This window comes from Ovis aries, chromosome 26 (genome assembly GCF_016772045.2).
Source record: "Ovis aries strain OAR_USU_Benz2616 breed Rambouillet chromosome 26, ARS-UI_Ramb_v3.0, whole genome shotgun sequence".
Lineage (NCBI taxonomy): Eukaryota > Metazoa > Chordata > Mammalia > Artiodactyla > Bovidae > Ovis > Ovis aries.
The window spans coordinates 11,405,756-11,428,189 of NC_056079.1; the positions used below are offsets into that span (position 1 = coordinate 11,405,756).

The 22,434-nt window shown below is 39.4% G+C and overlaps 1 protein-coding gene and 1 long non-coding RNA gene across 2 annotated transcripts in view; one reads left to right on the forward strand and one right to left on the reverse strand.

Moving 5' to 3' along the window:
• TENM3 (teneurin transmembrane protein 3) overlaps positions 1-22,434 on the forward strand; it is a 2,757,765-nt gene that overhangs the window by 1,166,928 nt on the left and 1,568,403 nt on the right. The gene's annotated exons all lie outside the window — the stretch shown is intronic.
• LOC132658692 (uncharacterized) lies at positions 1,450-7,434 on the reverse strand. Its single transcript, XR_009598620.1, has 2 exons — positions 7,069-7,434; positions 1,450-5,417 (listed from the first exon to the last, which is right to left on the reverse strand). It is a non-coding gene; the product is annotated as an uncharacterized LOC132658692 (long non-coding RNA).

Sequence of the window (22,434 nt, forward strand, 5' to 3'; positions counted from 1 at the left end):
GGGTTGCAAAGAGTCAGACATGACTGAGCGACTGAACTGAACTGAACTGAACTGAATTACAGGGTAAAGCATTAAATGTGGATACACGAGGGTCAAGATATAAACTATTCATTTAAAAGACTGTGTATTTACTCTAGTGGGTCATGCCCAGGGTACTATATTCTAGAAGAGAAAGAGAGGGAGAGATGGATAGAGAAGTTGATTGCCCCAGAGATCAAGTGTTTAGGAAAAATAGTAGATAGAATCTTGGCACTTACAATTACCTGGACAGGGAAGACTATCAGCAGTGCCCTAATATACAAAAAGCATCAGAATGACCAGCATAATTGCCTGTAGTGTCTGCTGCTGAGCCACCTGATGCTGCTAGAAAAATCTTTCCTCCCATACTGGACATCAGGGAGGTGAAGCCGTGCTTAAGACCAGCAGAACAACCTCATGAACTGCATGCTGGGGTTATTCTCAGTATATGCTCACCTTGTAAACCAAAGAAAAAATATTATAATAACCCCAACAGATTATTACAGTATGGATCCCATATTCACAAAGCCATCTACCTTTACAGGTCACTATTAAGCACCAGTATGTTTTAAAACATGCTTTCAATGAGAATGATCCTATCAGATGCTAAGTAGCCATTATCAAGGTTATTGAGAGACACTCACCCCTATTCAAAGGACAGGCTTCTGACCCAGATGTACACACATGAGACATGTGTAAATTAGGCAATTTATCAAACGCGCTGTAAGTGGTGTATGCGTGCGTGCGTGCGTGCACGCTAAGTCCCTTCAGTTGTGTCCAACTCTTGTTACCCTATAAACTGTAGCCCATAAGGCTCTTCTGCTCAGGGGACGCTCCAGGCAAGAATACTGGAGTGGGTTGCCATGCCCTCCTCCAGAGGATCTTTTCTGACCCAGGGATTGAACCCACATATCTTACATCTCCTCCATTGGCCTGGGAAGCCCGTATGCAGTATACAAATACCCTTTTCTACACCATTTGCTATAAAAAGTAATCCTCCTATGAATCTTTCTGTTTAATCCATGCTTTCACAGATATGTAGAGAATCCAAAACTTTCAAGTTTTAAAAGAAAGAACAGGAGCTAAGAGATATTGAATACTTACACTGTTTCAAGCAATAACCCACATGTTTTGATTGTTTATACTATTTAATTCTCACCAAAACACTATCTAAAAGTACAAAATTAAAGTCGAGAGAGTCAAGTCACTTGCTCAAGGTGACATATGCTTGCATAGGTTATCTATCTGTGTATGAAACACACTAGTGAGATTTGAAAGGCAGGTGGATCTGATTTTCAGCACTTCCTGTTCTTTATGCCTGTTGCTTTCAACCTGTGAGTTGTAGATATTTAGAGGAATATCAGATTTAGTACACATATGGATCCCTCCCAACAAGCATATTCTGGGAACTAAGTAAATAGTTTGTCTTCATGTTAGACCATTTATTGCATATAGGTGTTATGATAAATAAAACACAAATCCACCTAAAACATGTCTGCCATATAAACTATTTAGTCAATATTTTTGTTTCACTCAACACATGTAGTAAAAGTTAGATCTACTAAAATTGGAAGTTCCATGAAAGGTTTGACATTTAAAATGAATTTTTAAAATAGGGGAGCCTATTAAGCTGTATGTAAATAGAGACACACTTTTGAAAGTTTAACCTCTCCAAATGCGAAATAAACACAAACACTAATAACAGTTACCCAAACATGGCCAGATTCTGGTGTGTGATGCTCCCGCAAAGCGTCTGCAGGCTCCAGGGGTGGAGTGGGCTTGGAACTGGGCCCAAGAGGAGCGTCTGCAGCTGTCAATCCAATGGCTGCCTGCACCGGCCTTGCTAATAGGAGAGCGTCTTGTCAGGCTTTACAATTTTATTAACATGCAGAGAGTGAGAGGCAGCATCAGTGCTACTTGCTTGATGACTAAAGCACAATATCTCATCCTGCTATTGTTGCCCAGTCACTAAGTTGTGTCTGATTCTTTGCAACCCCGTGGACTGCAGCACGCCAGGCTCCTCTGTCCTCCACTATCTCCTGGAGCTTGCTCAAATTCATGTCCTTTGAGTCGGTGATGCCATCCAACCACCTCATCCTCTGTCGTCCCCTTCTCCTTCTGCCATCAATCTCTCCCAACATCAGGGTCTTTTCCAATGAGTTGGCTCTTCTGATGATCAGGTGGCCAAAGTATCGGAGCTTCAGCTTCAGCATCAGTTCTTCCAATGAATATTAAAGGTTGATTTCCTTTACGGTCTTCTTGCAGTCCAAGGGACTCAAGAGTCCTCTTCAGCACCAGAATTTGAAAGTATCAGTTCTTCAGCACTCAACCTTCTTTATGGTCCAACTCTCACATCTGTGTGTGACCACTGGAAAAACCATAACTTTGACCATATGGACCTTTGTCATCAAAGTGATGTCTGCTTTTTAATACACTGTCTAGATTTGTCATAGCTTTCTTTCAAAGGAGCAAGCGTGTTTTAATTTCCTGACTTCAGTCACCATATATTGGCCTATTTCTACTTTTTCTGGTGCATTCCCATCTTTTCTCTTCTGACCAAAACAGGACATCTTTTGATCTAAAGCTCAAGACACAGCAAAATATCCTGTTATTGGAGAATTTGACTCCATGGGGTATCATAGCTATCTCAACTTAGTGGAAGTGTGTTCTCTTATAAGGCCAGGATGGTTCTATAGCAAATGAGAGCTTATGAAAGGTATGTTATTGCATCAGTATAATTAATAGCATTTTCATGGTCCCAAATAGTTAATATGCTTGGTGGAACTTCTCACTTAGCACAAGAATAATGACTCAAGACACTGGGGAGAGACAGGAACAATGCATTTAGTTTTTATTTTATTTCAATAATTGTTTTGGTTTTCTTTTTGACCTCTATCATGCAGCTAATGAAGTTAGTGATTTGGGGTCTAGGTAAACATTTTGCTTGACGTACTATTTTGATAATTAAAATGACTGTTTTAGAACAGCTTTTTTGGAGTTATTTGGAACTAAAACTCTTTTTCTTTTTTTTCTTATTCTGTGTGAGATTGAAAATGTCTATCAACACATTCTAGGATCTGTTAATCTGCTTTTGGAGAAACCTGCCTGCCACTGCTTTTTAAAATCAGTGGTCAGCTATTTACTGACTGTAAGACATTATTTTCATCAACAGCTACTTAGGAGTTTTGTTATTTGCTGTTAAAATACTCATACATGCTCCCAGACATTTCTCCATCCTTCAGACCCCTTGTCCTTTTAACTCTGACCACACAATAAATCAAGAGAGGTTGAGAATTGGAAGTCCCAGGTGGGAATTCTTCTGGTTTTCTTTTGTTTGCTTGTTTGTTTGCTTAAATAAACGGAAACTACCTGTAGCCTTGTTGGAAGGTAGAGGAAGACTGATTTTTCTGTTAATACTCTCTCAGCCCACTCCAGTATCATTGCCTGGAAAATCCCATGGACAGAGGAGCCTGGTGAGCTGCAGTCCATGGGGTCGCAAGGAGTCGGGCACGACTGAGCGGCTAACGAGATAAACTATAGAAACAAGAGAATGTACGGTAGCTTAAAATCACTTTACTGTGCAGCAGAAACTAACACAACATTTTAAATCAACTATACTTGAATTAAAAAAGGCTTCTCGTAAAGTTTTTAGTTGCCAGTCACACTCAGTGTGAGATGCCTGACACCAGGGACTAGATTGGATGATCTTAGAGCCACAGTCTTTATGTCCACATTTTCATTAAGATATAGTTCTTAGTACCTCTGCATGCAGACTTGATGAGTCTTATTACTTGTCAAACACAAATCTGGTATGACTGTAGGCCTCCTTTTGCTGTCCTTCACTTTGAAATCCTCACTCTTTTAAGTGAAATCTACTGCCACATTATCTAAATTTAAACCTACATTTAATATATTTTTAGAACTGCTTTTATCTGAAAGCATAATTTCCATTTTTTAGTACATCATTTTAAAATACACAGATGAAGGATTCTTTATAAACGTGAGTGATTGATAGATAGCTAATGAAAGTCTGTTCACTGTTTGTTACACGTGTAATACCCATTTCAGGTGAGAAGAGTTAAACTGGTGCAACCAAGTCAGAAAAGCACTCTTGTTTTAGTCCAAGCTTCTTGGGATTAAATTATCACCAAGGGAAAAATGTCTCACATATTATAATAAGTGCAAAATTTAGAAAACTTAAGCTAGTCGTGTTTGCAAACATAGCACAGCCCAAAGACTCTTGATCACCAAGGGTCTTGTGGTTTGCAGAAAAAAAAAAAAAAATCAGCTAATTTTACTGCACAAACTTTTAGTTTGTCAAGTATTTCCTTTTATATTTGAAAATGAACTTTGATTCATTTGTCCTGAGAAGTATAAGTCAAGCATTAAAAGTCCCACTTTCTGTAGATAATGATTTAATTTCTTGCCCTCATAATTCAGTTTGACAGATGTTTGAATTTATTAGAATAATTCCTCAAACTGGAAAAGAAAGTCGGCTGTAAATCCTTTCAAATCTCTGGAAGTTTTTCAAATTCCAATTCCCTGAATACAGCTCACAAAAATAATCTATTGGTGAAGAAAGTCGTGGTTATTGTTTGTTGCAGTCAGTGACCACTGTGTTTACAGAATCTTAGCAGAATCTTGGAGCGGGAAAGGAAAAGCAAAATCACTTTTTGGACATTTTTGAGCAGGAGCTTGGTTAAGACTGGGTAAGTTGGTGACCTAATGGTTGGAGGTTGGTGGACATGACAAGGCAACACTTCCAAAATGTATCTTGTAGAGATTTGAGAATATTGAGCTGTTCTGTATTACTGGTCCTGTACTTGTAGGAAGCAAAAAATAAAGTTATTTGCACTTTTACTTCTCTAGGTTAAGAGTTAGTAAAGATATGTTGATTTATCCAGTAAGCTGTGGAGGTATATATGGTTTTAGCTGCAATTTCAAAATAGTGACCATACCACCAACCAGCGAACAGAGCCATCACGCACACACACACACACACACACACACACACACACATATTTATTGCAAGGAATTATAGACAAAATCATAGTTTTAAACTTAAGAGCTGAAGTCACTATAAATAATTTGATATTTTTATCAAGCATTTGATTTTATAGTCCTTTTAAAATTATCATCCGTAAAAACCAAAATTATTTTGAAATTGTGTCCAGTATCTAAAACCATCGTTGTTGTTGTTTGGCACAAATCATGTCTGACTCTTCGCAACCCCAGGACAGCAGCATGCCAGGCTTCCCTGTTCCTCACCATCTCCTGGAGTTTGCCCACGTTCATGTCCACAAAGTCGGTGATGCCATCCAACCATCTCATCCTCTGTGGCCCTCTTCTCCTTCTGTCTTCAATCATTCCCAGCATCAGGGTCTTTTCCAGTGAGCTGGCTGTTCACATCAGGTGGCCAAAATATTGGAACAGTAAAGGAAAAAAAAAATATCAGCCCTACCGAATGCCAGGAAGACTAGAAATACTGTACTCTAAGAGGGCAGAAATTTAACTTAATCTGTAGTGTACATAATTTTTAAATTATGATAAAACATAGTTTCTAATGGAAATTATAGAGAGAGAGTAAGAGAAATATAATTTTTGTTCTTCCTTTTTTATTTTCTGGATAATCAGCATATGAGAGACAGATGCCTATTTTATTCTTTGGCCCACACTTAATATTTCCATAAATATTTCCCCACTTTTCTTTCATTAACATCTCACTTTCTTGATTTTTCACAAGGTCTTATAATGTATGCCTGATAACTGTATTTTTATCTCCATTGAGTAGATAACAGAATTATTTTTCAAAGAGGATATGGGTCTGGCAAAGGACAACTAATAAATGTAGACCCGAGTCTCGAACCTAGATCTTCTGACTTGAAATGCTTCTTTTTCAATAAGGGATTTATTAACCGTTATTTTTTCAGACTTCATTTGCTGTTTTGGTTTTTAAGAAGTGCAATTCAGAAAGTTCTGTATGAGGTACTAGTGGATTTTTCCAATATGAAATAATTTGTTCCCAACAGGTAATTTAAACAGAAACAGAATAAGAACTAGGTAAGCATGTGAAAAGACAGGACAAATCCCCCCTCTTCCCTTATCCTCAGTAGGTACTCTGTCTCCTTTCTCTCCTCATTGCCTCCTATTATCATCCCACGGAAAATTTCCTCCAGAGGAAACCATCTGAAATTCATTGATATTAATTTTTAAAAGAGCAATAATGACCACTAAAAGTATTAAGTTCTGACCCTTCTCCCTTCCACTGGGATTTTTGTATTCCAAGTAATTAGGTAGAGGAATACTGTTTTAATTGTCAACGAGAGCCTGTGGGTTTTTTGTCTTTTGTTTTTAATTTAAGCCAAGAGGTTTATCATTTTCTAGCACATCTGTGATGAGACGTGTATTCCATACATGCTGGATTTTTAGAGTAGCAGTGTCTGTTCCGTTTTCTCATTGGAATAAAGGGACTTCCTGCCTTATCAGATGCAGGAAGACAACATATATGCTCTCGTGCTTTCTGATTCTGTACAGCCGTAGCACAGCACATAACAGTAAAGGGAAAGCTTACTCTAAGCTCCTTTTCTGTTGACTGGCACATCCGGATGTTCATTGTCCGAATGTTTCATTCTTTCATTCAAAAAATGATTGAGTCCCTACCATGACCTAGTTCTACGCACTTGGGATTCTGTTGTGAACATAACAGGCAGGTATCCCTGCCTTCATAGAACTTGTATTTTGTGGTTTTCCCAAAAATCAAATGCCCCAAAATGAGCCTCTGGTTTCATCTTTGATTAATTTGGGAAGCAGATTCAAAATCTGTTTTAAGAACAGAAGATAAATATATCACAATGTATCATTTAATTAACTAATGTTTATTTTATTAATATTAACTGGTGTTTGAAATACAAAGACGTATAAGGCAGTGGTTCTTCCTCTGAGTGGAGAAGACACAGGTAGAAATAAAAATAGTGCAATATATAAGACAATGCAAGAAGTCTTCTTTGGTTACCCAAGCTAAAGTGAACTTTTGTCCATTTAGCGCCTTACCTGTTCTGGTTTCCTTCTTTATTTTTCACTTTTGCGCTCATCACTCTCCATGTATTCTGTATTTCATGTATTTGCATGTTCCTTGCTTGAATTCCTGTGAGAGGCAAGCCACATGAGGTCAGGTTTCCTGGCTATGGTGTTTCACTGTTGCATCCTCAGCTTCTGGAGCAGTACCTGATGCAAACAGGTGCTCTATAAACAGTTTTTTCCAAAACATGTAGGAATTGTGGAAATTATCATCTGAATGAATTTGGTCTTTATCATGTAGACGCAGAGATCCTAAGTGTTTTTAAAGAAGTTCAGCGTAGTAGGGAGGCAAGCAGTAGCAGTGCTGCTACAGAAGAGTAGGATTTTGGAGGCAGGATTTAAGAGCTAAAAATAAGGAGAAATATTTAGCTCCTGTTCCAGCTCTTTGCTAATTTTCACTCTGTAGGGAAACACTGTCTGTATCAACTCATAAGAATTATCATATCTTGCATGTAAACACAAAGGTTTCATTCAGAAAGAGTTAACCCACTGAACAAAGTGTTAAATGAATTTTCCAGATGTACCTGGCAAGTAGCTCGAACAAGGGGCGATTCTGGCTCAGTAGGTAACAGAATGGGGTTAAGAGAACTATGTAAGGCTTGAAAAAGGAGAATCAGAGAAATTAGAAATAAAAGGGGCTATTAGATCATGTTGTCCATCGCCTACCAAGGCAAATTGTTGCTGACAGTGTATTACAGCTTTACTCTTTGCAGTAGATTTTTACAGGCTTCCCAAGAGAGATTTCTTACCTGTCCAGAATAATGAATGGGATGATTTTTTTCCCCAGCATATCACCACAAGAAAGCATAGCTTTTCACTGACGCTGGTTTTTACTGGTTTGGAGAGCATGGTGAAGTCTAGCATCCTTTTCTAATAGCTTTGTGTGTTTGTAGGTACAAAATAGAGTCTGGACTATTGGAAAGAGAAGTTCATACGATTTCTCTCTCTTTTGTTTAGCACAGTTATTTTTTTATATAAGATGAAATATACTTAACTTGAGCGCCGTGTATTGAGGAGGAGGTCCATAGACTTGAATCATTAAAAACTGAAAAATGTGAAACTCCTTGGATGATTAATTCAATTATTTTATTTTATTGGATCCTATGTATAAAATGCTTTAAAAAAAATCCAACCGCAACCACTAGCCTGATGCATTTTATTAAAATTTACTGTGTTTTCTCTTAATTCATCTAACAGTTGTCCTACCCACCCCCGTACCCCATCCCCAACTGCCATAACAAAGGAATTCTGTGTTATGTAGATGAATCCTGAGGCTTCTCGAAAGGTTAAGGAAGGTTCTCAGGCATCTAATGGCAGTGTCAGGAGAACCTGGAGCTCTAACTCATCTTCCGGGCTTTGTCTTACCCACTGCTTCTGGGGAGAAAGAGACTGTAGAACCACAGTGCTGGAAAACGTATCACGGTTACTTATCATAATCACTTGTAATGGCTTTTTAATTGGATCACTTGAACTCTTATCAGAAAATCAATTTTATGTCCTTTTCAACATGAAACATTATTACTATCAAATCCATTTTTCTTAAAAAGATAAATATCTACATTCCACTTCCAGAGTTCCATAACTAAATCTAAAAATAGCTGAAATGGTAAACAAAAGCTTGCCTTGTTACTCATAAGCTATTTTAACTGATGGTGAAACATGAGTCTTAGATTCTTTAATCTGGCTGTCTTTCACAGATAACTTATTTATAAAATCTGTATCAGGATTTCCAAATGGTAATTTAGATTTTTTTTTAACAATTTGTAGAATGCTAGCTTTTTTTTTTAATTAAAAAAATTAGTTTTTTAAAACTTGTGAATCACTTATTTATTAGAGTGGGTCTTCCCAGGTTGCTCTAGTGGTAAAAGAACCCACTTCCCAATGCAGGAGACATGAGTTCAATCCCTGGGTTGGGAAGATCTCCTGGAATAGGAAATGGCAACCCACTTCAGTATTCTTACCAGGGAAATCCCATGGACAGAGGAGCCTGGCGGGCTACAGTCCTTAGAGTCTCAAAGAGTCACACACGACTCTGCACAAATGGAACAAAGCCCCAATTATTAGAGTCTTTGGAGACTAGTGAGTCTGTATCTACAATTTCACTTCAGGGAAAATAATGATGATTCAAAAGGTTAAAAATTCCAACATCTGCAAGTTAGAAAATAGTCCATGAAATGGAGTGGGTCGGTTTGGGGCAAAGTAGAAAGCTGATGGAATTGCTGGTGTTTACGCTAATCATACTGTGGATCAGGCACTCTTCTGTGTGGTTTATAGGTATTCATTTACTCTATCTCCACAACAACCTGAATGAGTGGTCTAATTATCATCCCCATTTCAAGGTCAAGAAAGCAGAGGCAGAGAGAAGGGAAGCAACTTGTGTGAGGAACACAGCTAAGAGTAGAACCAGAGATAAGCCCCGTGTTTGTCCTCTTCACAGCTGCAGAGTAGGGCTTCTGCTCAGCCCCCAGCATGGGGTATGGAACCATTTTGTCACTTCTGTGTTTTTCGTAGAAGCCAAAAACCCAGATTTTTTTTTTAAATTTTTAATTAAAATATAATTGACATACAACGTTATATAGGCATGCTGCTGCTGCTGCTAAGTTGCTTCAGTTGTGTCCGACTCTGTGCAACCCTATAGATGGCAGCCCACTAGGCTCCTCTGTCCCTGGGATTTTCCAGGCAAGAACACTGGAGTGGGTTGCCCTTTCCTTCTCCAATGCATGAAAGTGAAAAGTGAAAGTGAAGTCGCTCAGTCGTGCCCGACTCTTACGACCCCATGCAGCCCACCAGGCTCCTCCATCCATGGGATTTCCAGGCAAGAGGACTGGGGCGGGTGCCACTGCCTTCTCCTTATATAGGCATACTTCACTTCATTGCACTTTGCATATTCTTCTTTTTTCTTTGTTTTACAAATTGACAGTCTGCGACAACCCTGCATTACTAGATAATGGTTCCCAGTGTTTTAGCTGTAAAGTATTCTTTTAATTAAGGACTATACATTTCTTGTTGTTGTTTAGCCATCAGCTATTGCATACTTAATATGCTGTCCTAGTGGCTCAGATGGTAAAGAATCTGCCTGCAATGCAGGAGATCAGGGTTGATCCCTTGGTCTGCAAGATCCCCTGGAGAGGGAAATGGCAACCCATTTCAGTATTTTTGCCTGGAGAATCCCATTGACAAAGGAGCCTGGCAGGATACAGTCCATGGGGTCTCAAAGAGTCAGACCCGACTGAAGCGACTTAGCACACAGTGCACCTGGTGTAAACAGAACTCTTATATGCACCAGGAAACCGAAAAATTTATGTCTCACTTTATTGCCCCATCCATTTTCTTTTGGTGATCCAGAACTGAACCCACACTACCTTCTGAGGTCTGCCTGAACTAGTTATAGGTGTGCAGCATACTAATTCAATATTTGTTTATGTTGTAGAATGATCCCAATGTCTAGTTAACATCCATCAACCATACACAGTTACAGGCTTTTTTTCTGATGAGAGCTTCTAAGATTTGCTCTCTTAGCAACTTTCAAACAGACAAGGTTTATAGGAAATTCATAATTTTTAAATGCTAGCAACTAGTGACAAATACTTTAAAACAATGTGGGTCCAACAGAAAGCCTGTGCTGGCTAGCTCTGGTAGGAAACCTCTAATTTATGACCTCGGCTTGATGCACAAAGAGCCCATGATGAAGACTGGCAGATTTCCTGGAAATTTACCAGACAGGCCAATTTTCATTTGTCACCTCTCAGGGCCCTCCCAGTGCCCTCACGCACATCAGAATCCATCTTCTCTCTGTGAGCACAGGCCAGTGAGGGGCTTGCTGGTCGAAGAGATTTGTAAAGTGCAGGCAGAGTGTATTTCAGTGGACCTTCAAAAAACCCCCAGGACTCGAAAATAAAAGCAGATTCAGACGTGAATGGACATAGTGGCATGCTTCTTTCCACGGCACGTTCTCAAGCAGGACGCACGCTGATGGGACAATGAAAGGCCTCGTTACTGCAGAGCAGCTAAAAACGTTGTCTGGAAATTACCCCAGAATTGAAGCAGACACTTGAAATCAAGGCCAAGACCAAAATGCATGTCCTATTACACTCTCCCAGCCAGTTAATAAGGCCATGATTTGAAGAGGATGAATCGAGCTGGATATACCCCTCCCCTCAGATCAGCAACACACATACACACACACAAACTGAGACTAATATGCCATATTTTTAAATTATAAAATTGTTGACCTAAATCTTAATGGTTTACTTACTAAGAAATATTGCTGTAATGATCTAAGATTCTCAATGGATGTTTAAGAAAATAAAACTGCTTGTAATATTATTTAATGTATACTCATTTATCATTTAATTCTGGGGTCAAATAATTTGTTTAATCATTTAAGCTTCATAATAGTGCTAAAAGGACACACAGGATTTGCCCAAATTTACAGAACTACAAAGAGGATTAAATTGAGACCTTCTGATACCACATTACACTGACTTAACTACTCATTACAAAGGTTACAGAATAAGCAACATTTGCCAAATAAGAGAATCACAAACAGCACATTGACTTGAACGTGGAAAAATTGATAATGACCACTTATTGATTTGAGCTAATAACTGGTTTAAGATTTTTTCTAATACAAAGAATAGTAAATACAGCAAGAAGAAAATTTATATTTATTGTAAGCAGTAATATCTATTTTTCTAAGATGAGGTTAATAAGAGAAGTGAGTTTTAGGTAATCTTAAAACACAATGGGGAAAAAAAAGCAATATTCTTGGCTTCCTTTAGATTATACTGTAGTCACATAACAATAAGACTCATTTTTTTTTTTCTTTTCTGTTTTGACTTTGTGAGAATGGCCAATTTTAAACAGTGAAATTTCAATATAGTTTGTAATATTTTTTTAAGGTATTTAAATTTTACCAAGGTAAATTAAAATTTAATTAATTTACAAGTTAATAATTTCTCTATTCTTTGTTTACTTTCTTTGTGAGACATGGTTTCTAATTTTATTTGTTGAGTTGATTGTGCAAGAGATCAGTAGAGTATGCGGTGAGCAAAACTTGTTCTCAGTGGTTGACAGATGCATGGAAGATTGTTCTTGTTCAAGATCTAGAAAAACAAATGTTGAGACACTGTATCTTCAGAATAAATGCAAGTTTTCCAATTCTGGCCTCGTGGAAGAGAATAAGCCAAATCACTTTTTTCAAGTGATTTTTGGTATATAATCTGATCCTCCTACCATACTGTAGGCATTTTGACAGCAGAGACTGAGTCTTATTTATCTCTAATTTTCTATCCCCAACTCCTGCCACAGAACCTCACACTGTCATGCCATAGTTGATAATGGATGAATGATTCAAAAAATGAATGGAAAGAGAGAAAGAGAGATCTTATTCTTGCCTGGGAAATCCCACTGACAGAGGAGTCTAGTGGGCTACAGTTCATGGGATCACAAAAGAGCTGGACAAGACTGAGCAGCTAAACAATAACAAAAATGCTTTCACTATTTATCTAGCTAGATGGTAAGTATCATGATCTGGGATGGATGGATACATCATCAAGGCCACCCCATAAGAACCTCTTGTGTTTTTTTCAGGAGTGCCCCATCTGCTCCCTGCCCCTCCATGCCGTTCAAGCACACAGGGATTTCCTTCATTTACCCTCCTTTTTCAAGAATCCCCTCCCCCCCAAAAATAAGCAACATCTTTTGAATAAGTCCAAGTATAAACTTCATGCAAGTTTGAATTGACTAAGGATATATGATGACTCATTTTTGTCTTCTGCCAAAAGAAAGACAGGTGTTGGAGGGAAAAAGTCAACAGAGCCTCCCCAGGAAAAACCCTGAAACACTCTGAGGGAAGGAGCATGGTGAAGGGAAGTGGAGAGGGAGGCATGAGTGGGGAGAGGAGAATAAATAGAAGGGGGGCTTGTAAATGCTAAGTTTAACTCAGCAAAGTCACCTACTGAGGTTTATATGAAACTTGTATCTCAATATTGGGGAAAAAAAAAATTCTGGAGAGACTGAAAGGTACTTTGTTCTCCCTGCCAGCTAGCAGCCTTCATCCTATACCAGGCCTTTCATTTTTTAAGATCAGGGTCCTCAAGGCATTTAAATATCATTTTTTGTGAGAAAGAGAAAGACAAAGAGTAATGAACTTTGGTTTAAAGTTTGGGGTAGTTGGTATGAATCTCCAGAACCTTCGGGGAAGGAAGTGGGTTGTCTTCTCATCATGGCAAGTTGTGGTCTCTGCACCCTGAGTAGCAGGGCACCATTTGTCATAGTTCGTTGGTGCTGGAAGTGGAGGAGGAAGACAAGAAAGGAGAAAAGGAGAAGAAATAGGGATCTAGCGCTTCCCATCTGCTCACATACTGATTTCTCCATTGTCCTGAATTTCATAGTATATGGGAAAGCAAGGAGAGTATTTTCTTGATTTTATGGAAAAGAGAATGGAAGAACCTAGAAATTAAGAAAATTACCTATGGTCTCACAGCTGGTCAGTGACAAGCTAGAAATAGAATCTAGTTTCTTTAACATTAACCTCAGGACTATTTTCAACAGAACATACTGGTTATAATATTTTAAACTATTTGACGACAAATAATATAAACAAAGTACAAGTAACGATGCAATTAAAAAGCCTTCTAGAGAGTTCAGTCAACAGTCATAGGTTTGAAAAATACTATGATCAATACTGTAAAGATGATGAGAAAATTTTCCTTCACCTAAACTGGATCATATTACTTCCATAGTTCACATTCTGTTAACTAGAAAAAAAAAAAAAAAATCATTCACAGATAAAGATTTCAATTTGATAGTTGACATATACATGACATATACCTATACATGCCACTAGACTTTATAACTCAATATGTAGTAAAACATGGGGTTTGTTGTCAAAACACCTCTTTTCACATCCTAGCTCCCTATGTGTGTGACCTTGGACAAATGTCCTTTTTAGCAAATGGTGACTAAAAAAAGAAAAAAAGAGTGCTTGTATGGTCATTGTGGGAATTAAGAGAAATAATTTGAAACATACAAGTAGGATCACTGAATATTAAGATATGCAAACAGGATCGTGGTTTTATGCCCACCTAAAGATCCATCAGGTGGTCTGGTATTCTCATCTCTTTCAGAATTGACCCACAGTTTATTGTGATCCAACAGTCAAAGGCTTTGGCACCTTGACCTGCCTCTTGAGAAACCTATAGGCAAGTCAGGAAGCAACAGTTAGAACTGAACATTGAACAACTGGTTCCAGATAGGAAAAGGAGTACATCAAGGCTGTATATTGTCACCCTGCTTATTTGACTCATATGCAGAGTGCATCATGAGAAACACTGGGCTGGAAGAAGCACAAGCTGGAATCAATATTACCGGGAGAAATATCAATAACCTCAGAAAACACCACCCTCATGGCAGGAAGTGAAGAGGAACTAAAGAGCCTCTTGATGAAAGTGAAAGAGGAGAGTGAAAAAGTTGGCTTAAAGCTCAACATTCAGAAAACGAAGATCATGGCATCTGGTCCCATCACTTCATTGGAAATAGATGGGGAAACACTGAAAACAGTGTCAGACTGTGTTTTGGGGGGGCTGCAAAATCACTGCAGATAGTGACTGCAGCCATGAAATTAAAAGACACTTACTCCTTGGAAGAAAAGTTATGAACAACCTAGATAGTATATTCAAAAGCAGAGACATTACTTTGCCAACATACGTCCATCTAGTCAAGGCTATGGTTTTTCCAGTGGTCATGTATGGATGTGAGAGTTGGACTGTGAAGAAAGCTGAGCACCGAAGAGTTGATGCTTTTGAACTATGGTGTTGGAGAACACTTTCGAGAGTCCCTTGGACTGCAAGGTGATCCAACCAGTCTATTCTAAAGTAGATCAGTCCTGGGATTTCTTTGGAAGGACTGATGCTGAAGCTGAAACTCCAGTACTTTGGCCACCTCATGCGAAGAGTTGACTCATTGGAAAAGACTCTGATGCTGGGAGGGATTGGGGGCAGGAGGAGAAGGGGACGACAGAGGATAAGATGGCTGGATGGCATCACCGACTCGATGGATGTGAGTTTGAGTGAACTCCGGGAGATGGTGATGGACAGGGAGGCCTGGCATGCTGCGATTCATGGGGTCACAAAGAGTCAGAAATGATTGGATGACTGAACTGAACTGACTGAAAGGTCTGTCTAGTCAAGGCTATGGTTTTTCCAGTAGTCATGTATGGATGTGAGAGTTGGACTATAAAGAAATCTAAGCACAGAAGAATCGATGCTTTTGAACTGTGGTGTTGGAGGAGACTCTTGAGAGTCCCTTGGACTGCAAGAACATCCAACCAGTCCATGCTAAAGGAGATCAGTCTTGGGTGTTCTTTGGAAGAACTGATGTTGAAGCTGAAACTCTAATACTTTGGCTACCTGATGCAAAGAACTGACTCATTAGAAGAGACCCTGATGCTGGGAAAGATTTAGCGCAGGAGGAGAAGGGGACGATGGAGGATGAGATGGTAGGATGGCATCACCAACTGAATGGGCATGAGTTTGGGTAAACTCTGGGAGTTAGTGATGGACAGGGAGGCCTGGCCTGCTGCAGTTCATGGGATTGCAAATAGTCGGACATGACTGGGCGACTGAACTGAACTGATTGGAACAGTTATGGGACAAGGAAGCCCTTTAATTTTCCTTTGGTACTTTAGTAATATTTTCATTATTTGAACTTTGGGATGGAATGTATATTCCTATGGCAATCAGAAAATAATGTTAATTGAAAGCAAGTTTGTCAGTAAAGGGGCCAATTAAGATGATATGTCACCAGCAGGACATGGTAAAGTGTGTACAGCCTGACTTGTGTGCTGTGCCAACCCAAAATGCATCATTTGAATCCAGTCTTGAGATCCCATGAACAGAGGAGCCTGACGGGCTACGGTCCATGGAGTCACAAACAGCTGGACTCCACTTGGTGACCAAACAATGGCAACATGAGTAAACAGTAAGCAAATCTACACTGATAGACATTCCATAAAGCGTCTGGTTGGTTACCTCCAAAACTGTTCAAGTCGTAAAAGTTAAGAAAAGACCTAGGGAGAGTTCCAGATTGCATGAGGATTAACCAGTCAGGACAAGTGAGCACAGTATGTGATCCTGGATCAGGGCCTTTTGCCTGAGAGGGCATCATCTGGAAAGTGGGTGAAATATGAACAAAGTCTCTCAGTGTACTTGTACTAGTATTTCAATTTTGGAGTAAATTTGAAATGGCTTCACAGAGAACTGTTTTTGAAAATGAGTTGATGCTTGTAAAGCACTACCGTATGACTGACATGTAGTAAGTATTCATGAATATCACTTCATCCCCATGGTACAGCAGACAACTTCTCGTTAGACTTACTAAATGTGAATTCCGCTATTTTAATGTGTGTTTTTTTTTTTTTTAAGAACAACAACAAAAAAAGGATAACACGAAGACATTAAGAGCCTTATTAGATCATAAATTCCTAGACTTGAAGGAAATGGTCCTCTTTGTGTTTGTTTTATCCTTTGGGAATAATTTGGAGCTTTGTATGAAGCAGATGTTCAAAGAGGACTTATTGAATACATAAACTATTTGTAAACTCTTACTTTGGAAAGTTAAAAGGAGGTAAAAATATTTTATCATCTGTTGTCATTTGACAAGACTTTGAAAGGTTTACAAAGAAGCTTCAAATTTCATTGTCATAGAAAATTGGCCCAAATAGTTCAAGTACCTGTATTTAAGTATAAAATGTAACTTGAAACTTGTCTTAAGGAAAAGGAAAATGAAAAAGAACAATTGTAGTAACTTTGCTGTTGGTCTGGTGGAGGACATATTGAATAATACCCAAAATACCTTCTTCTAAACAAGTATATTTTAATATTAGCTATCTCCAAATATTTTTGAGCTGATGTCTAAATATAAATGAAAATACATACTTCACAACTCAAGCCATTCCAGAAAAGGCTTAGGCTTTCTTCCCTTAGTCTTTTATAGTTCAGCTTCTCTGAGAGAAACAGGCTGAAATCAATCTCATTACTTGTCTGTTTTATCATTTGATTTCAGAGAGTCTCTGCTTTGATTACTTAAAAGATGGCATAATTCTATGAAGCTGCAGCTGACTGACATACAGATTTAAATCCTCAGATAAGAGTGTATGGAGAGCAGATAAAAGGCCCAGTCTCTACTAGAAAGTACTAGTCATTTCCCAGCTGGGAGTGAGGCTTGCAAATGGGCAGAGGTAGGAAGGGGCCGTTTGCACCTACACCCTAGTCCTTAGGAGACCCATTGTCTCTATAATCTTCTTTATCCCTCTGCCTGCAAAGTAGTCCCATGAGATTTCTCTCAGAAAATGTCTCAGCCTTTCTGACTCTTGTTTTGTGTGATTGATGATAAGACCTCAGTGATTCTGTTCTTGATTAAGCACATCCTCTGTAAGAGAAAAGAATGTGGTATCTTTTTTTATAAAGCATCATGTCTTCCTAAGGATCTGAGTTACTCCAAGAACTGAAAGTGATCTTGAACTTCCCTCCTTTGTCTACAGTGGACAATGGGGATTAGAAACAAAACAAACCTAAACATAAGACAACCCAGTGAATAAAGAAGTCACTCAAGGATGACCAAATACCTTGGTGCAGTTTTCTCCGGTAGGTTGCGTTCTGTTACCAAAGGTTGTAAATAGTGTGTTTCTCTGGTTGTAAAGACAATGTAAAACATCTAAGAACAACTAGGAGAGCCATCTACTAATAATCTAGTAGACAGACTCCATGGGGAAGGACAACACATTTGTATTATAACCTGTTAATCAGTGGAAACTATAATCAAGGATAATTGGCAGTCTACATAGTATGGCCAACTAGTTTTGCAACCAGTGGCTATTTGAATATCGCCAGTTCTCAATGACTAAGTTTTAACTCTTCAATAAAATTATGGTATTGTTGGATTGGCCAAAAATCTGTTTGAGTTTTTCCATAGATGGCCAACTACCTTTTTTTTTTTTTTTAAATAGGCTAATTATAGTTTGTTTTCCTGTGGTCAGTATGATCTTTGGGGAACTTTATAGGAAATTCATAGACCATAGAATTTCACATACTAGACCAATAGAATAAGGAAAAGGTAAAATAGTTAAGGTGAAATTACTCTCTATCTGTGAAGTATTTTCCTTCTGCTAAATATACTGAAAGTGTACTTTTGAACCCAATTGTGGAGGTCTGTAAAGGGAGTACAGTATTCCTTATCAAAAAAGAGGTTATCGGTTTGGAAAGGCAAGAATTCATAATGCAAATTTTAAATTAGTATTAGAAAAAGCACCTTCAATAGCTTTGATTATCCAGTCAGCTGTGAATAGAGTATTACTTGTTGGCTTTTATCAGTGTGTTATTTTGTTATGGCATTAAATTATTCATAATGTATAGTAATAAACCTATAGCCTTTGATACTTTGGTGCATCTTTTTGTCTTCCCAAGACCATGGGATTTGAAGCAACCATTGATAAAAGAGAAAGGAACAAAATGGTTAGTTCACACCTCAGCAAACCTTCTAACCAGAGCCTAATTTATTATGTATCTTTAAAATGCAATTACGGTACCTGAACTTTTTCAAAGAAATGCTTCACAAAAGTGAGACAAATCATGACTGGGCTGAGATCGTGTCTAACCTCATGAATGATACACATAAACACGCACAGTGCACTCTCCAGCTAACCACCTTGTCGTCTTTCCCAATGGAGGAGAAGCGGGAAAAATCACACATTGAGAAAAGTGACTCGGTGCCTGCCACACTGGTACCCCTTAATGGCTCTGCACCCTGCGTTGGCATGAAGCGATCAGTAATAGGATGGCTCTTCTTCAGGCTGACCACAGTCTAACAGGCAATCACAACAGCTGAATGGCACCTGCTCCCACTTAAGTCTCTGACAAAGCATAAACCTCAGGCAGTTTTTGTGTAGTTGTCTTACAGAAAGGTTTAAAAATGAAAGCGTCTGCGCTCATTCGTGTCCCCCTCTTTGCGACTCCATGGACTGTAGCCTGCCAGGCTCCTCTGTCCACGGGTGAGAGTACTGGAGCGGGTTGCCATTCCCTTCTCCAGGGGATCTCCCTGACTCAGGGATCAAGCCCAATCTCTTATGTCTCCTACACTGGGAGGCACATTCTTTACCATCTGAACCACCAAGAAAGCTTTTCAGTTGAGAAATTTTCATACCTGCCATCACTGTGCATTGGAAGAGGTCAGTGTATTCAAGCCAAAGGACTCGTAGGTCCAGATAGAAGCATGCTCCAAGCAATGCATGGAGGGATAAGAAATTCTTCTCTATACTGCTGGGTTCTTCTGGTTGGTCTCAAAATGAATTGACGTGAAAATCCAACAGAAGGCGAATAGCATGTATATGTGGGAGACACCAAAAAAAAAAAAAAAAACAACTGAGTAACTCACCAAAATGGCCAAAATCCTCACCTGGAATAATACCATTGTTCAGCTAAAGCCAAAGAGGATGTTGGGGGCAGTAGTAATGGACATCAAAGAGGCAGAAGGCAATTGATATGGAGATGGAAAGCGAACATGTATCAAATAAGTGTTTGCTGGGCCAGGCAGAGAGAGTGGGACCCACAGAGGAATTTTAACAAACAGATCTTGCGAGTTTCCTCCCTTTCACACACCTTGTTCCTACACTAGTGAGTGACCTGTAGTGACAGCTCCCTTACTGAACAGGTCCTCTGTCTACATTCTTTGGGCAGTTAGTGAGAAGGTGTCTTCCTGAGTCTTTTGGGCCTGGATTGTGTCCAGCTGGAAGTAATCCACATGCCCAAGAGAGGTTTTGGGGGTGGAAAGGTTTGCTCCCCTAGATAGCGGAGCTTGAAGGACCACTGGGCTAAGTGGGAGAGAAAAACAGAAATTGGAGCTTGAGGCCAGTTCCTAAGGTCTTGGGTTTTCGTCTGAAGACTGTTGTTTATTAAACAGGCCATAGAATGCATCAGATATTTTGCGTGCAGAGTAACAGGAGCATCTGACACTGAGATACGGGCATGCTTAAGCACCACGCCTTCTGTGTCTGGGGACCGCCTGCCTGAACGCCCTCCCATTTTCTCCCTGCTGTACCCCTGGTCTCAGCGACTCCCCCCCCGGATTTCTTGCTCTTCTCGTGGCATTCATTTAAACTCACTGTCCCTGTTGAACTCAGAAGTAACCCCTCTACAATGCTTTCCCTCCACATCCCATTCAGAAGTCCTTATTGGGCTTTAATTACTGTCTTAAGTTGGTTTTTGATGTACGATTTTTCACCTTTTAATGGATCAGAAATCCAGATGCACGCTCGCATTGATGAAGCAGAAGTCGTAAGGTCGCAGTCTCTGCCTGGGCGTGTGCTGGCTTGGCCATAACTGTTAGTCCTTTCATTTCTTCAGTTGAGTTATGGACCTAGCTAGCGCTAAACATGTGAAGGTTAATTGCCATTTAAAATGCCTTTAAAAGACTGCACTACCCTGTACTTCTAAAACACAAGTTATTGTATATGCAGAAAGCATAGAAACAGAGCAGAGGGCTGGCTATGAATGTGATATTAGGGAAGCAAGCATTAAAGTAACCATCAAGTGTTTTATGGGACCTAAGAAAGGAAAATACTCACAGGTAGATGAAGCCAGGCTGTTATATTATTGAGATGTTTGCACAAGGATTACTATCACGCTCTAAGCCATACGGGAACAGGACCAAGTCTCCGAGACTGAATGAAAGACGTTGTAAAGCAGCAGGAAGCTGGTAGGGTCCATTTGTGTACCTGCAGGACTAAAATGCTGGTCAACTTAAATTGTGTATTTTTTCTTAAAGGAATATAAAATATGTATCCCTGATAACAGCAAATGTTATGATTAGTGGTAAATTTGATGAGATGTAATCTTTTCTTTGCTACATGCTTAGTGCTGCCCATTGACTTCTTTCTTTCTTTTTCCTTGGGAATTTGTCACAATCACAATCAGAGAGTGTGTAGGCTACCTGAAGCCAGGACCCCTTTCTGATTGTCCCGTGCATCACCACTTTCCCTGTGCCTTCCACATCATAAGAATCTTTCACATGTTAGAAAAGGAATCACTGATGTGTAGCTATACATTTTGCATTAAGAGAAGTGCAGTTAACCAAAGAGATCTTGAAATAGACGTTCAACAAGATCTCACCCACTGAATTCACATCACTTATATTTGGCAGTGTGGCCCTATAGCAAGAACAGCCTCTTTAGATACATCTGGGTTCTTAACAGGCTTGATCATTGAAGTGTTTATGTGTCCAACGAGGCAGAATCAATAATCTCTCAAAGCCACGTGTTCCAACTGCAGAATAGATATCATGTGCTTCTCTCCAGTCATGCTGTTTAAATGGGTAAGAATGTTAATTGCCACATGTGGCAGATGACGAATGTACATGTGCTATAAGTGTCAGTCCCCCTCCTCTGTCCCTTTTCATTATTTGTCAGCACAGGAACCACCAGGGAGCTGCCAAGTGCATTATAAGCACGTTTCTACATCAGGTTCAGAGCAGGCTACTAATAAGAATTACCTGTGAAGAACTGTTTTTTAATAAATTAAGATACCTGTTCCTTTCCTTCAGTTCAGTTCAGCCACTCAGTCGTGTCCGACTCTTTGCGACCCCACGAATCACAGCACGCCAGGCCTCCCTGTCCATCACCAACTCCTGGAGTTCATTCAAACTCATGTCCATCGAGTTGGTGATGCCATCCAGCCATCTCATCCTTGGTCGTCCCTTCTCCTCCTGCCCCTAATCCCTCCCAGCATCAGGGTCTTTTCCAATGAGTCAACTCTTCGCATGAGGTGGCCAAAGTACTGGAGTTTCAGCTTCAGCATCAGTCCTTCCAATGAACACCAAGGACTGATTTCCTTTAGGATAGACTGGTTGTATATCCTTGCAGACCAAGGAACTCTCAAGAGTCTTCTACAACACCACAGTTCAAAAGCATCAATTCTTCTGCGCTCAGCTTTCTTCACAGTCCAACTTTCACATCTGTACATGACCACTGGAAAAACCATAGCCTTGACCAGATGGACTTTTGTTGGCAAAGTAACATCTCTGCTTTTCAATATACTCTCTAGGTTGGTCATCACTTTCCTTCCAAGGAGTAAATGTCTTTTAATTTCATGGCTGCAGTCACCATCTGCAATGATTTTGGAGCCCCCCAAAAATAAAGTCTGACACTGTTTCCACTGTTTCCTCATCTATTTCCCATGAAGTGATGGGACTAGATGCCATGATCTTCGTTTTCTGAATGTTGAGCTTTAAGCCAACTTTTTCACTCTCCTCTTTTAATTTCATCAAGAGGCTTTTTAGTTCCTCTTC